This window comes from Struthio camelus, chromosome 1 (assembly GCF_040807025.1).
Source record: "Struthio camelus isolate bStrCam1 chromosome 1, bStrCam1.hap1, whole genome shotgun sequence".
In the NCBI taxonomy this organism is placed as follows: domain Eukaryota; kingdom Metazoa; phylum Chordata; class Aves; order Struthioniformes; family Struthionidae; genus Struthio; species Struthio camelus.
In genome coordinates this window covers 100963832-100980210 of record NC_090942.1, presented here as the reverse complement: position 1 = coordinate 100980210, position 16379 = coordinate 100963832, and the positions used below count along the sequence as shown (strand labels likewise).

At 45.1% G+C, this 16379-nt stretch overlaps 1 protein-coding gene and 1 long non-coding RNA gene across 4 annotated transcripts in view; both read right to left on the bottom strand.

The window, feature by feature from the left end:
• BBX (BBX high mobility group box domain containing) overlaps positions 1 to 366 on the bottom strand; it is a 159826-nt gene extending 159460 nt beyond the window's left edge. The window contains exon 1 of one of the 3 annotated variants that reach the window (XM_068907914.1): positions 180 to 366. The gene's annotated coding sequence lies outside the window, so the exon portion shown is untranslated. The remainder of the gene's footprint in view (positions 1 to 179) is intronic. The other 2 variants (XM_068907770.1, XM_068907990.1) reach the window with 2 other exon arrangements.
• Positions 367 to 836: 470 nt separating this feature from the next.
• LOC138061035 (uncharacterized) lies at positions 837 to 14661 on the bottom strand. The gene is made up of 3 exons (XR_011134623.1): positions 14557 to 14661; positions 12930 to 13051; positions 837 to 7155 (listed from the first exon to the last, which is right to left on the bottom strand). It is a non-coding gene; the product is annotated as an uncharacterized lncRNA (long non-coding RNA).
• Positions 14662 to 16379: the final 1718 nt, after the last annotated feature.

The following is a 16379-nucleotide window of genomic DNA, read 5'->3' as shown; positions in this document are numbered from 1 at the left end:
CCGCGGCCGGCCCCGCTCCGCGCCGCTCCGCGCCTGCCTGCCGGCCGCGGCGGTGTCCCGTGGAGGGAGGGGGGGGCTGCCCCGCCGCGGGGGAGGTGGTAGTGGGGGGGGGGGGGCGCGCAAGGGAAAGTGCGGAGCGCGGGCACCGCTGCGCTGCGCCGAGGCTGGGCGCAACTCACCTCGGCGGGGCGGGCGGGCAGCGCGCCGCGGGGCCGGAGCGGGCAGCGCGCAGCGGCAGCGAGCCGAGCCGAGCCGAGCCGAGCCGAGCCGTGCAGCGGCGGCGGCAGCGGGGCGCCGGCGGAACGCCGCTCCACACGGAGCCATGCAAACCTGGGCAGCGCCACAACACTGCCCGCCATATAAGGCGGCGCGCCATTGGCTGCGGCGCTGAGCGGCGGCGCCGCCAGCCATACAGCGCCGCCGTTACACCCGCGGCCCCGCCGCGGAGCCCCCGCCGCGCGCACACACACACACACACACACACACACACACTCACACTCACACTCACACACACACACACACACACACACTCACACTCACACACACACACACTCACACACAAAGATCGTCGCGCTGCTCCTCGCCGGGCTGGAGCAGCCGCTGCCGGTGGTGGTGGCGGCGGTAGCAGCGGCGCGGGGCAGGTAGCGAGGCCGCCGACTACCTACCAAGGCTGCGAGGGAGCCAACTCCGCCGGCCCTGGGCAGCGCCGCGGGGCAACGGCGGCGGGCACGGCGCGGCGCGGCCCCCGCCCGCCCAACGGCCGCCGGCGCTGCCCGCTGTTACTTGGTGTGTTTGGTTTCCGAGTTGGGATGGTTTCGTCCAGAGCGTAGCGAGCGGAGAAGTTGGCGGCGCGTATGCCGCGGCGGGCAGCGCTGCGCTGCGCTGCGCTGGGGAGGAAGCGGCGGGGAGCGAGGAGGGCGAGAGCCCCGCGTTACATCCGCGCCTCGCCCGCCGGGCCGGGCCGGGCCGGGCCGGGCAGCAGCGCCGCGGGACCAGCGGCTCCGGGGTGAGCCCATGGGCACGGCGCTGGGCCGCGTCGGGGGAAACCCTGCCGAAGTTGTGGGGCCGCTGGGCTCCTTACGCTCCTGCGGACCATCCCGCGCCGTCGTCGGCCCGCAAGCACGCGGCGCTGGCTGGTCCGGCGTCGTCGTCTTCACAGGGCTTTCGAGCGCGCATCCGGCCTCAGGCCTTCCACGACATGCGGTTGTACAACACTAGATTGCACAACATACCTATTGTATTGCTTTGTTTTGTCTTTTTTTTTTTTAATGCTTAAAATTTGCAGGTGCTAATTTTGGTGTGGCACTGTCTCCAGCCGGTGGACTCTCGCCTTCTTGCCTGCATTGGCATATTCAAAAAAGAGATCAGAAATAATAATAGCAACTGAAGCGTGCGCACCTCTTTTTATAAGAGCGATGCTCGTGCTTTGCCACTGCTGTACGTACCCAGCACCCCGAGGATCCTGTGGAGTTTGCTCTGTGTGTTCTCTGCGCTGAGCCTTTATTCCGCTGCGGTGTGGCTGATTTCAGCTTGGGCGCTCTTCCTCCCGCATTGTTTTTTTCTTTATCATGTTAAATAACTATGTGAAGTAATGTTTTTATGTCTGAATAAAATGGGTAAAATACAAGCTAAATTAAAAAAAAATAAATTCTGCCCGTGTTTCTGAGAAAAGTTGTTCTCAGTTGGCCTGCACTTTTTGTAGGGGTGAGGGGTGAGGGAAGTGTGAGGAAAAAGTATACAGAGTGGATGGAAACATCACCATCTTGCTGTTGTAAGCAAGGGTCACAGGTGAATTAGCCAGGCACTGACTTATGCATACTACATACTATAAACATAACAGGTTAAATATGTTTTGAAGTTAGCCTGTTCCACCTAATGTCTTCATTTTCAGTGTTCAGAAAATACAGAGAGCTGACCATCCCTCCTCCAGAAGTCAGGTGCATATCAGGTGTCACAGGGTGGGACATCAACAAGTGAAAGTGCACAAAATTCATTAATCACATTTGAAAAAAAATTGGCCCAATTCTTAGACAGAACTTGCTCCTCTCATTTGTAGACTGCAAAGTGCTTTGCGGTTGTAGGTAAGCAGCATCTTTTCCTTTGCAGGATGTGTGAGCAGTACAGTTGCCACGAAGACTAAAAGGCCTGAGCCAAACTGTTTAACTTAGTTGGTACAGTTTCTTACCTCTCAGTCCCCTGTTTCTTGGATTCTTTCGCTCAGATTAATTGTATACCATGGGGCCTTTCACACCTCTTTTTTGCCAGCTTAAATCCCGTCAAAGCCAGGAATTACTGAATGATACAGTTGATGTAGATGTTCAGTAGTACAGATGAAATTCATTTTAAAGGAGGCTTCACTTTCTTTTTAACAGGGTTCTGCGTTACAATTGATGCCCTTACTAGCCGTTTCAGGAAAGAGGTCAAGGTAGGGACACCTTACGTGTAATGTAGTTGTTTATAGCTGTACGAAATGGATATACAGCGCTGCTAATTAGAACAGTCATATTTTGTGCCCCACTCTGTACAGTTACAAACGGCTTCATGAGTTGCAAGGCAGCCACCTAGCAGGCCTGTAGAAGCAGAAATATTTTGTCATCTTTTAAGAGAGATGAGTCAGCTGAGGTGCACTGGTCAGAAAACAAAAGGCTTGCGTTTCCACTGATTTACTGTGTCCATAGGGAAAGAGAGGACTGTATTTTGGGGGGGCTATCAGTCCAGGACCTTCCACAAACGCTGAGGTTGTGAGGGGGAGAGGGGAAAGATAGGAGAATAGTAAATATTTCTCTTTGTCCATCTCTCTATATTATTTTAAGCAAATTATCTCTTTGCATGCCCATTTGGAGATATTTCTGGCAATAGTGGGTCACTGTTATCAAGAGTTATAAGGTGCTTGTAGGAATCTGTGAGGAGTTTTTCAAGGGAGAGCAAGTGCTGAAATTTTTGAAATTGCTTACTGGTCACTGGTTGTTTTAAAACTCCACACAAGTTGCATTTCCAGGCATTTCTGCAGAAACTCACATCGTTAGATGGCCCTTTGCTGCCACTTGGGGGTAATTGGCATTTGTTTCGAGAGGAGTGGTGCCTCAGCCCTGCGCTGTGGTCTGCTCGCGCGGACTCCTGCATACAGCCAGAGCTCAGCTGAAGTCAATGCAGTTCTGCACAGATAAAGCAGTCTGCTCGGATTCGCATGCAGCAGGATTTGGGGCTTAGAGGTGGTACAAAAGCCTTGTGACATTTTTTTGAATTCATCTGGATCTGCCTGTTTTGTGCTCAGTTGACAGTGGAGTATCTCCCTCCCAGCCGCATGTCCCCTCTAATTAGTCTATGGCACAACATGAGAGACGTTAAGTAAGCAAATATGTGTACTCTGTCAAAAGGGGAAAAATTTACTTCCCTTCATGTTGCTGTTATTTCACAATAACAGGAGAAATAATAACATGGATCTAGTAATCAGGGTTTGCTCTTTTCCCTTCCCGTGGGGGCCTGCTGTGGAGCTCCCTAACATAGGAGGGCCTTGGATTTGGGGACTTTTTCAGCCGCCTCTCTGCTCGCTCCGCACACAGCCGAAGCTACCTGCTGACCGTGGAGCAGAGGCGACCGGCGGTAGTTCTTCCCAGCCGAGATAGATGTGTGCTTCCATGGCCGTTTTAAATGCATTCAGATAATAAAACGGGAGCCTGGACTAGCCAGCTGCAGCCGGAGCCTGCAGGCCCTGGATCCCTTTGAGCTGCTACCATGGCTGACTACAAGTGACGGTTGTCATGTGAGCAGGGAAGGAAGGCCATAAGGCAACTCTGGGAGCATATGCTTTATCTGCGCTAAGCTTTGCACGCAGCCTGGGGAAGAGAGGGTGAGGCAGATGCAGCCTTACGGAGCCTGTCCCACCTCTGTTGCTTTTTTTCCCGTGGCTTGTGCCCACCCACAGTCCGTGGAGGAGCGTGGCATCCTTCAGGTTAAAAAACACTGGAGTAGGACAATGCATTAGTGGGCCTATTTTCCTCCCCAGTGCACTTGTATAACATGGTAACATTAATAGCAATTTATGGGCGAGCGCTGAAGGGAGGAGACATTTTATCTGAACTAAAGCTGCAGAATATCCACTTCAGACTAGGAACAAAGCCACAGGATCAGGGCAAGAATAGCCATTCTTCAAGAACCACCCTTTTAGGAAGTTGCTGTTCCCACCTCAGCCCCTTTTAGGAACGCTTTCTGTTACTTGAGAGCTCACCAGAAGTTTGTGGCGCTCCAAGAGAGGGCCAACTCGCTCTATCGATTTCTCTGTGTCAGGGCACAGTTCAGCGTGGTGCCTGCACTTCTTCACTCCTATTCCTTACTCGTACTTTTTCACAATACTAAAATTACCGGGTTATTGCCGTCTTTGCAATTTTTTACATGCTCCTTCCGAACAGTCTGTACCTCTGCACCTGTTTCCCATCGTCTCCTCGCTATTAACTCTTCTCTTATTGTTTGTGCCTCTTTTTACTAGTAGAGTGTTAACAACTGCAACCCTCCAACAAAGCCAGCTACCGAGAGCATTAGATCCTACAAATAGTCTCTGACCTGAGCAGCTCACAGTCTGCGTTGACACGCTCGACAAGAGAGTAGGAAGGGGGACGGACGGGTGAATTGATTTGCCCGTAGTCTCACAGTATTGGCAGCAGCAAAGTTAGGAGTCAAATCTGGGCTCCTAACTTTCAGCACATATTGCTTCGTATACCTTGTTCTTTTTCTCTCTGTGTCGCTCTCTAGGATTTCTCCTCCCTAGTGCCTCCCTCTCTCAGAAACACATTACACCTTGAGGAACGGTCTACCATTGCTCCCTCTTTCAGAAGTATCGAATAAGAAGTTAGGTTAGCCAGAGCATCCAGATCCCTCCGAGACGTCTGTAAAGATTGTTTCTCATTCTGCAAGATGTTTAGGCACACGTTCAACTAATACATGTTAGCTGCTTCACATACTAGCCTGTGTGAAACATGCAATGTCTGCAGTGATGAGGCACGTGTCAGCACAGCCCTAAACTCGGTAGCTTTTCCCTGTCATCGTGCAAGTATACTGCCAGTACGTTACAAAAAAAATATGTAAATCAGGCCAGACCTGCTCCCCGGAGGTTATAGAGCCCCTTGAGCTAGTTGAGCGCAAGCAAATTGGTTTCCATAGCCAGTGGCACACACGAGAGCAAAGGGCCTGTCCTTCACACCCGGTTACTTTAGATTCCTCCAGACTTAGTGACCCAGGCCCTGTTAACAGCTACGCCAAAGGATAGTAGTCTTCCCTCAGCCCCACACTTCTGAACTGTACAGTGACCACTTTTGCTCTCCTGTAAATTGCAGTAATATTTAACTGCTTTGAGCATAAAATATAATTAGAATTCTTTTTTTTTTTTTTCCAACTTTAGGTTGTTTGACCCTTCATGCCCCTATTACACTTCAGTGCTATCGCGTAGCTTTTTGCGCCCTCCCCTCCAGGGCTTCTTTTTTTCTGACTTTGTTTCTGGTGTTATTCAAATATTTATTTGTTAGTTTCTTTGTTTTCCCTTTCCTATGCACCCGTTCGTGGTGAGTTAAAGGAGCTACAGCTCAGTTCTAACGTCCTCCTCCATCCTCCAATATACCACCAGAGCCTGCAGAACTACCTCCCAAATACATATTCTTTTCTGTGTAGAAGAACAAAACTGGATGGATCTTGAGGCCTTCCAGGAAAAAAAAAAAGAACTTAAGGAAGAAGAAAACAATTCACGTCTCGGATTAGTGCAACCCACTATAAATATTCTTGCAGGAGCAAGGCTATTCACTGCTTCAGTGCATCCAGGTGAGAGGCCTCACGAGAGGAAGTTAAATCAGCACATTGCATTGTTTCTGTCCCACTGGGTTAAAATGGAGAAGAAGGTGAAACTTTAGAAGGGCACTTTCTTCTATTGCTCCCTGCTCCGACACGAGAAGCCTTGGCAGGCCGGCCTCTAAGAACGAGCCCTTTTACAAATGTGGTGTTCCAGTATACCCTCTTAATGTGACTTTCCCCTGAAGTTGGCAGATTCTCACAGCTTTCCTCCATGCTGGTGCTGTAGCAAGCAAGACATTTTACTCTACAGCACAGGCAAATCCCATACTGGAGTCTATCTGCCAACCCTGCTTGTTCTAGTCCTCACACGTCCATCATGGGTGGGTGTTTCCCTCATTCTGGCTGTTCGTAGCTCTAGTCAGTGCATTTGTTTCTGCTGAAATCTCTGCATCACTGAAAGGTAACAGCCCTCCCAGTTTAAAACAAAAGAATAGATAATTTTGTAAAATGTAAGTGGTGGAGCTGGCCAATATTTTAAATCTAAATTTTAACAGCAAAAATTTGATTTTATAATATTGAGACTTTTTTCAAAAATAATTTTTTTTTAACAATTACTGGGTTTGGGAATTACATTCTGAATGGGAGAAGGTATAAGTACCTGTATTTGCATGCAAAAGTTGAAATGTTTAAATGCTTTCCAAATTAAACATTTCTGTAGTTCAACTAAAAAAAAAACTTTAAAATACTCAATTTTTAGTGCGCTTTCCTGGCCTCCAATACAACTATTTGTTTCAGCACAAGTTTTTGAGAAATAATCTTTGTGATTTGTTGCCCCAGTTTTTCTGAGCTTCTAGCAATTTGGAAAATTCACACAGCCCTGTCTGCATTTCTTCAAATGGAAGCTATGGGAAGGCACGCAGTGGTTTTAGGTGAGATTTATGGTCTGTGATGAACTGGGTGTTTGTAAAGAAACCTTGAATCTGTGACTGCGTTGGAGTTCTACTGAGATGAACTCAGGTTGTGCATGCTCAGCAGTGCTCAGATTATGTTAGTAAGTATTTCTCCTTCATTCTGAAATAATCCAGGCTGTCTTATTGCTTCCACTCCACTTTTCCTGGCAATATAAAAATACTATTTTAGAAAGTAAGAAAGTACCTTATGCCACAAGCAGAGGTCCCAGTCCAAGGGCGGTTTATATATGCTCCCACTGGCTTTCAGGGTGCTGTTCACACACAGGAGGTTCAGCATTGACATGGTCTTGCTTCTTCCACAAAGACCTACCTGGAGCAAGCTGACTGGTTTCGAAGGTCTGTCCCTTCTCTGTCTTCCCTGTGAAGCTGGAGCTTTGTGTAAAGACACGTTTCTTGCTCCAAGGCTCTACAAACAGAGAGTGAAGTCCTGACTGTATGAAAAGCAGTGCCAGAGCTCTCCTTGACTGCAGCGGGATATCCTCCTGCCATCACTGGTTTATAAGTACTTGTCAGGATCTCTTATTTTGCAATACTGATGGCAACTACGAGATGGAAGGCCCACTCTCATATTTCTCAGGCAATAAGTGCTGCATCCTAATTTTTTGTTACTGGAAAGAAATGAGGGAATTGGTTGATATAAACACATTTGCCTGTATAGCTTTTAACTTCATGACGATTTTTGTTTATTCATTCTTCATTGTGCTTCTGAGTGGATATGCAGCACACGGAAAGTCACACAAAAAATTGTCCCTCTCTGACACGTGTATGCGAAAGCCCATCTCCACGTATTTTGGTAACAACAAAATACTAGGGGTGGTACAGACCCATTTTTATCTCAGGATGAAACATTGTATATGAGGTTTGCTAGTGTAGGTGGAGCCTATGTTTCCTTCAGGACAAATCCTCCCAATCCATCAATTAGAGCTGATGGAAAACTCTTTAAAAGGCTGAGTAATTACACTTGGGCGCAAAGCAGAGTGGGATATGGGAGTTCACATGGCAAGTCGGTTCCAGAGCAGGGAAAACACCCTCAGCCCCTTGACTCCTGTTCTCTGCCTGCTGCTGCACGAGATGCCTGCTGCGCTAAACAAGGATTGTAAAAGTGTATGAGGAAGCAGGCAGATTAACCTAGGCCCTCATCCAGCAGCTGTGAGCATATGGAGACAGCTGCAGAACTTGGCCTTAAGGATTTTTGGGAGCATCTGGCAGGTGCCAAGGTGGAACAGGGAATAAACTGAGTACCTCAGGCAGCTGAAGTCCCAGATCTTAATGATAAACATTAGTATCTTGAATTGCAATTCAGAACGATAGGGAGATAGAGAGAGGGACAGAGAGATAGTTATGGCAATAACAACATCAGTGACAGTGAACAGTAATAACATTGTGCATATATATGCACTGGGCTTTCTACAGAAAATTTCTGACACAAAAGGCTTGTTGCAATCTTGCAAAGGGATTCAGCATTGGCTTTAGTGGGCCTTGAGGGCCCATAAAGGTTTCCATAAGCCTTTGCAGGCTCGAGTCATTGGAAAGATAGAGAGAAGAGGAGTGTGCTGCTTTCCCTAAGCCTCCTTTTGTTTCAGGAGCAGTCAGGTTCAGTCTCAGAGCCCAGTCCCACACCCGTACTGTTACCCATGCCGCTTACCTATTCGTTTCTAGATTGCTTCCAAACTCTAGTCATTGTATCCTCACCACATTTCCAAGTGGTGAGAGAGTAGGTATTATTATGTCTATTCCACAAGTAGAAAACCAAAGCACAAAGAGAAGCAAGGGCTTTTCCCAAGCTACATTGGAAGATGGTGGTGACAAAGGGGATTAAACTAGCTTTTCCCCAATCTTAAGTTATAGACAGAAACCCTGAACCATCTCTATCTTCTGTGGGCTGCCCGTGAACCTGCTCAGGGATTGCCAAAGTCGGTCACTATGAGAGAACGAGTTCTGTTTTTTTAATGTTCACATGGCTTTTGATTTTCTGGCCTACTTTTATTGTTGTCATTTACTTGGATCTGTGCTCAAACTGGCATTCAGTCTTGTATGTTCACACTCTTGGTTAGGTCCTGCACTAGCGCCACTCCTGAGTCAACCGGAAACAGTTGAAAACAACTTTTTAAAATGTGCATGTATTATTTCATGAATAATCTTGAAATAAAATGCTGACTTGACAAAAGCAAGTGAAGTACTCTCCTTGTCTGCTCTCACAGCACCAAAAGTTAGCAACGCTGTGTGAACCCATTCTGACAAGGGTCTGTACCAAAACCTATCAAAGTTATTGTGAGGGATCACATTAGTGTAAATCAGCTTGGGCTCATATCTCCAAGCTCTGCTATTCTGGTGGAATTGCTGTAATTTAGAACTCAGTATCTTTGCATCCACACACGTGTGTGGTAACAGGCAGGCGGGGTTGAGTGGAGGAGACTCTGTGACCATGCAACATGTTCTGTTTTCCTTCCTTACCATATAAGGTGTTAACTGATGTGGGAAATGCTGTTTCCTTAAGGATGAATCCTCCTAGTCTTTCACATTATAGTTGACAGGGCCTTTTCATCTTCCAATTTCCAATGAAGACATTCCATTAGAAATTTTTTGAATTTCTCTTACAGTGGATACTGAGTAGAACATTTATTCTCATCGATCTTTTTGCATTTACTGTCAAAATAAAAATGTTGTTTAAATGCCAAGTGCCACTTTCCCGTGGGCATTCTCATAAGCAGCAGCAAAATAACACAAAACAAAAAGAAAAACCCAAGTAAAACACAACCTACTTCCAGGCCAGAAAAAAAACTGTATGGGTAAAAGTCAGCCTTGCCTGATTCCACATGCAGCTCTCCTTTCCAGGGAAATGGAAACGCTTCATTGTGGAGGGCTCTAACCACATACGGGTAGGAGCTGATTATGTAAGGCTAGAGCGTGGAGCTACAATACGTGTTGGCAAGCACTTTCTCAACAGGTGCAATGATCTAAGTAAAAGCCCACCAACATGGATAAGGTCTCCACAGTTCCACCTGCCTGTTAACGTATCTATACAGTGAATACTGAGTTGAGTTTCATTATACACACAAGTTTATAAGGAGAAGCAGCTAAATACATGGAGATGGAGTGAGCACGTAAACAGGAGTACAGGTTATTGCTATAAACAAGTTAAGGTAAACAAAATAACAAAATGTACATTCACCCAATATGCTTGTGAGGTTCCTTCCGTGCACACTAACCGCAAATACAGGAGTTTTTTTCCTAAATTACAGCCTTTGGCATAAGAAACAAGATGGCAGAAGAAAAGAATATATGTCCCTTACAGATCTGAACATTTAGTTGGCCAATTTCTAGACTGGTTTAGCCTCTTTCTGAAATGGGGCAAGGAAGACAAATTAAACCTACCATTAAAATGCAGAATACACACATATGAAATGTGGACTGAAACTACTAAATATCAATGGCCCTTAGGAAAAATACTGGAAGCTGTGAAAAGAATCAGTTTAGCTATCTGCTAGCTCAGCAATTCCAGCTGTTTTACAGCAATGAATTCTCCAAAGGAAGCACTGCCAGTGCAAATGAACTAGCGATGGCCTCAAAATGGTGCGAGATGGAGCGGCCTAGTCTCATCGACTAACTGAGGAGCTTTGAACATCAGCACCTCTAAATGATTCGGCAGTTAGACACAGCACGTGCCTGGGAGACAGCGAACTTGAATGGCTCTTGGTAGCAGAAAGGCTCGAGAAAGGGCACCTCCCCTTCAAAGTTCAGGTGAGGTCTAATCTGTCCACGGTCCTACAGGAAAATATCCTCTAGAAAAAGAAGAGCACAAGGGTGCACATTGTACACCGAAACTCCATTATTGAACGAGGCAATTCCATGCTAGGGATTATTTTTTTTTCTAGTAGTAGTAGTAGTTCTTTTTTGTCATTGTTGCCTTTATATTAACTGAATTTGATTTCTAATTATAAGCATTGTCCCCTGAGGGAAAAATTCTTGCTGACTGTTTCCCTGTTGTGTTTTCTGCTGAGTTGTTCTGTTACCTTATGAAGGGCTGGAATACCTCTTGTCCTCCAAGACAAATAGGAATAGCTGTTGTCCTCCAAGACAGATGCAAAGAAGAATATGGTACACACTTTGTTTAATGTATCTTATCCCCCATTTCTGCTTCTCTGTTTACCTTTTCTCTGCATTTGGTTTTCACTCTCCCTGTATTCTGTTGTGTATTCCTCCCATCGTTTTTCCCCTTAGATTATTTTATTGCTTTTCATATTTCAGAATCTCTCCTTGTGCTGAACACAACCTTAATAGCACTTTTAATCAAGGAAAAATTGGTTCATTAACATCTATATCCGTGTATGGTTTAGGGCTAATAATAGATATAGAATTCTTCCCAAAAAATAGCTTTTGTGTAATTGACTGTACTGGTTTAGTGAAAGGTCCCAAAAATGTTTGGGTATGTTCCATCTACCAAGAATAATAACGCATTTTCTCCGAGAATATGATGTTGTTTTGGCTAGACTGTGACACCAGTAAGATTGTGAGGTTGCTACCTTCCCCAGTAAGGTCATTGAGCATCTTCCCAAGACAAGACCCCATTGGTGAAATCTTGGTGTTATTTTTGTTAGAATACCAACTATTTAAAATATTATTTCGATCCCTTTTATTCTCCACCTTTATCCAGACCCTTTAGAGTGACACTAAAGCAAGTCCATGGTGTGATTTCGTCAGGCTGTCTCCACACTGGTGTCTATAGGGATGGTCTGCTTTCAGTCTCGTGGCACTAACCAAGCGCATGTGTTGCCACTGGAACTCATTGCTTTCTTCTGCAAAACGTATGTGTTATTGGAACAATTTCATAAATCTATAGCTAGTGGCTTTTGGTTCTGAACAGGTGTGTGGGTATGTATGAAATGAAGAGGGGGATACTATCCTACAACAGTGAAGAGTTTAAATATCATGATGTCTCAGTATTAATGTGTACAGCGGTTGCCTAGTCTAGTTTGTGACTCCTTTGTATATGGTGAGGCATTATTTTGCCTAATAATAAGATGAACATCAAATTCTTCAGGTGAGTTAACTTTTGGAAACCCGAGTTTTCTCACTCTCCATGGATGCAGCGATAATATAAGGATGCTAACATTGACTGGTCAATGCATTTACCCTTTCCCAGCACATGACATTTGATATTAGCATCCTGTTGATCTTTGTCTTCTGTACTGAGCTCTGTGAAAGGCTGCTAGGTGGCAGTTGTGGTGCTGGGGGCTGATGAAGCCACAGAATGCTGCTGTACCTCCATTTCAACCAAAGAACTTACAAAAATGTTAAAGGGTTATTTCTTACCTGTGATTAAATCCAAGGTTTCACTCCCCAGCACCATAAAACTAACACCTTTCTTTAGTATACCGCTCGCATGCATTTAAAAATATTTTTAAAACACTCATCCATCATGTATTGTAATAGAAAACTAACCACTAAGAAGCAGCTTGCTTGCTTACCCTCCAAGGGTGAAATTCAGTTATGCAGAGGAACAATACAAGGTTTATGTACCATCCAAGTCCCTCATGCTCCTGCTTCTGCTGACTCTTCACACACGGGTAAGCTTTACCACAAAGAAACATTTTTTGGGTGACGTCTGAGTGCCACAATTGATTAAATTTTATCTGTAGGATCCCTGTGAGTATTGTGTGTGGAAGATGGAAGAGGTGCCAAGTGGAGTTTTATGCCCACTGGGCCTGGCTCCTACCCAGCTGAAGTCAGTGGAACTTTTGCTGTTCCTTCCAAAACCAACAGGATGGTTCCTCCACTCACTCTGCATTTCTCTTATTAAACCACAGTTTTCTGATATTTTCAGGCACCTGTGCTCATCAGCTTGGAATCTGCACAAGGATGGGCTTCATAACAGAAAGTAGCCAGATTCTCTCCCGTTTGAACAGACAGAGGAGAACAAGGTGAGGCACTTTTTGCCTTGCTCATCTTGACTGGATGCTACAGGCCTGCCAGAGATAACTTGAGCTTTCCCGGAATAAGGTGTGAGTGAAGACTGCAGCAGTTTGAATCAAACTGGGCTGTTAGTTTCATAGGTTTTCTCCTTAATTCACTGAATAATGAAAAAATACACAAAATACACAAATACACAAAATACATGTTCAGCACTATTCCAGTGCTTCTCCCTGCTCTGTATGCGTTGTAGCAGTGAATGTTACTTACTTAAAAACACCTCACATTATCCTCAATAAGCTGTCTCTCTCAGTCCAGAGACTCTTGTTGCAGAAAGCTTGCTGCCTCCTCGCACAGAGCTTAGAGCACCTTGCAGGCCATGATACGGAGCCCTGTGAAGTAAATGGAAAGTCTCTTAATAACCTTAAGAGTTTAGACAGTGAGCCCTGCAGAGTGCAGAAGACAGTTAACACCATCAGAAGCACCTAATAAGCACTGACTGTCAGTGGGTCTTAGTTTCCAAATCACTTAGATGATTCTGCAAATATTTGTCCCATGGCTGACTACACGTTCTCAGGAGTGCAGAGCACATGAATAGTACTCCATGAATAATATAAAAATTCTTCTAAGTAGAAAAATCTCTCTTCACAGGAAAATGATAATTTTATGCTTTGCTATTTCTTTTGTGTCAATCTCTCTGTAAGCATCCCTTTGGCTATCGTATTTTCTTAAAGTACAAATATGTGCTATGTGTCAAAATAAAATACTTATTGAATACATTTACTTTGTGTCTGTTGAGTTATGAGTGGATTCTTAAATGCTTATTGCCTGCACCTGTTGGCTGGAGACAATGAAAACTTGATGCCCTTTTTTTTTTTAAAAAAAAAAAAAGAAATTGTCAAAGAGAATTTGAATTAAAATTTAGTGCAAGCATTTTCTCTTGCTGGTAGTCTGGGACTAAACACAGGGCCCACTTTAATCCCCAGGAGAGGAACAATTGTCTCTACCAGAGCTAGTTGGAGCCTCTTGAGTCGTAGGTGGGCTGACACTAAAGGGTATCACAGCCTCATGATAGCAACTTGTCCAAGTATGCTTGAGATGAACTATGGCTTTGCAATTGTCTCTAAGAGGGAGAAAAGCTTTGGGCTTTTTTTTTTTTTTTCCCTCCCCTCTCTTTCAGCGGACTTGCAATAGTCCAAGGAGGAGAAGTACGGTTCAGTATAGAGGGCTGAATCTCCCACACCATGGTGTACGTCACCCAGATTTATTCTGGCAGCCCTCCAGTCCAGAGGAAGCATGTGGTAAAGTAAAGAGAGAGGAAGCATGCGGCCAAGCACCAAATTGCTGTACTCCTTTAGTCTTTCTCCTTCACAAGCGCAGCTGAGTGAGGGACCTGAGCAAGGCTGGCTTCAGATCAGCTGTTTAAACAGATGATCGGGAACTTGTAGCAACTGACAACTCAGTTATACATGTAGACTAGCCAATAGAAAAATGTCAGCTGGTACAGGAGCTGACTGCTTTGTATGAACAAAAATGGCATCTCAAAACCCACATATTGTTATTTCTTCTGCTTTTGGGGCCCAGCTTTGGGAAACTCTGACCTAATAGGTGTAAAAGACTATGCCAAAACCAGAATGGATTTTGTAGATGAGCTTGACATTACTGAAGAAACTTACCACTGACACCTCTGAAAACAAAGAAAATGTACCACCCCCTGCCTCCAAGGACTCTCCATGATAGCTGAGAAATTGAAGCAGCATTGCTGGCGCTGGCAGAAGTTCAAAAAACAGCCTTGGGTTCAGACAGTTGGCCCTTCCTGTTAGAACGATTTACGCCCAAGCAGAGGAGAAAGCAGGTATTCAGATACTGAGCAGAGCAGCTACTCAAAGTGGGTTACCTGATGGAAAGGGTTACGACAGCTCATCAGGAAAATAGGAAGATGCCTTCTCAGAGCCTGACTGCTCATGCGAAAATCACCGGAGCAGGAGATGGGCACCGGAAGTTCAGGCCTCTGCTTTGCTTTCAACTTCCCCTTCAGACACCAGGCACTGCAACTGCTGCCCTTCTGTGTAGCTCCACAAGATGTCCTGCAGCCCTCACTCCGTTCCTTTCCCTCAGCTTCTGTTAAAAGCGTGAGCCTTGAGGAACCTTACATCTCTTGCAGGAGGTGAGGGACAACCAAAGCCAGTGCAGTCCAGCACGTGCTTTAATTCTGAGACAAAAGCAAAAGCTCAGGTGTGTTTTTCAAGGTGAATCTATGGATAGTTAACTGGTAGGCTCATAACCAAAGGGTCTTTGAACAGGGATATCAACTTCTAGTGCTGCTATCTCTCTGTTAATTGATAAGGTCCTTTGAATATAGGTAGGCAATAGATTATGAGGCCTAGAACAAGGAAAATTAGTGAGGACTCACGCTGTCAAGTTTAGGCTAGATCACTTTGGGCTCCTCCTGTAACTGGTGAAGAGACACAGAGGCTCCGCTTGGATTAGATTCACTCTGGATTTCTTCTGGTGGTTACACAGTCTTACCGACAGACAGAATCTGAAGAGACTGTCTTCAGACAGAGATATTTGGGTGCCTAAAGTTACATGGTGCCACAGTTCCTCTTAGCTTTCTCATATGAACAAAAACAGAGGGCCCCCAAGAGTGCTCTCTGTTTCTGTACCCACCAGATGTGAATTAAGAACCAGGGATCCTTGCCTCGGGTAATCAAGTTTGTACAGATTAAAAACATTTTGCAACCCAAACAAAAGGCCTGATTTAACAAGTTTTTTATTTCCTCACCACCATAACAATGATTATGCCATCAGTCGGATGGCATAATTTTTCCCAACATAAGAAACCAATTATTTCTACTGATTAGCTGTTAGCCTTTACTGGGACATTGCCTGCTACAGAATGGGGAGATAAGACCTTTCAAAGCAAAGAGACCTAATGATAATTGGTGCTTCAAAACATGCTTCTAATTTCTTAGAAAGCAAAGAAATCTCAACCTGCTCATTCATCTTTGGGCCTTGTATCATAGAAACACGTCTTAACACTCCTTGAAAGCAGCTCAGAAGGTTCCAAACGAAGCACGCGTGCAGAACAGGAGCTGACACATAAGAAGTCTTTAAAAAATGATTCTGCAACTGTGGCTAGATCTGCTGGGATCAAATAAAGTAGTATCTTTAATTATACCTCCAGTGAAATACTATGCACATGTGAAATGTTTCCAGGGTTTGACTATCCCTTGAGAGTTGATTGTGAAGACAGAGCTTTGCACTTGCTGTAAATGGAATTTGACCAAGTTAAAAGAGTCAGCTCATGCAGGGTCAGAACCACAGCCCTGCTATCATAAAGACATGCGTATGTGCCTCACTTTGTAGGTAGAGATCTGCCCTGTTGAAATAACAGATCTCTCTGAAGAGTTAAGCATGTTCATCAGCCTTTGCAAGACAGTGCCTGAGCTTGTGAAAGTGTACTGAGAATCTGTATAGTACTTCCCCAGTTTACTTCAATAAGATGTCTGTACTGCCATAGAATAACATAGCTGACTGTGTTACAAATGACATTGTCTTGCAAAAAATTTCTGGTTGTTGTAGTAGATTTTGCCCTTTGACAGAAAATGTATTGATCTGATCCTGAGAAAGTGTCTGTAGTGTTCAACAGAACAGCTTCTGCCATATAATTTTGATGTTCATAAGGTTCTGTAATATTTCATATGAAAAGCCTCTGAC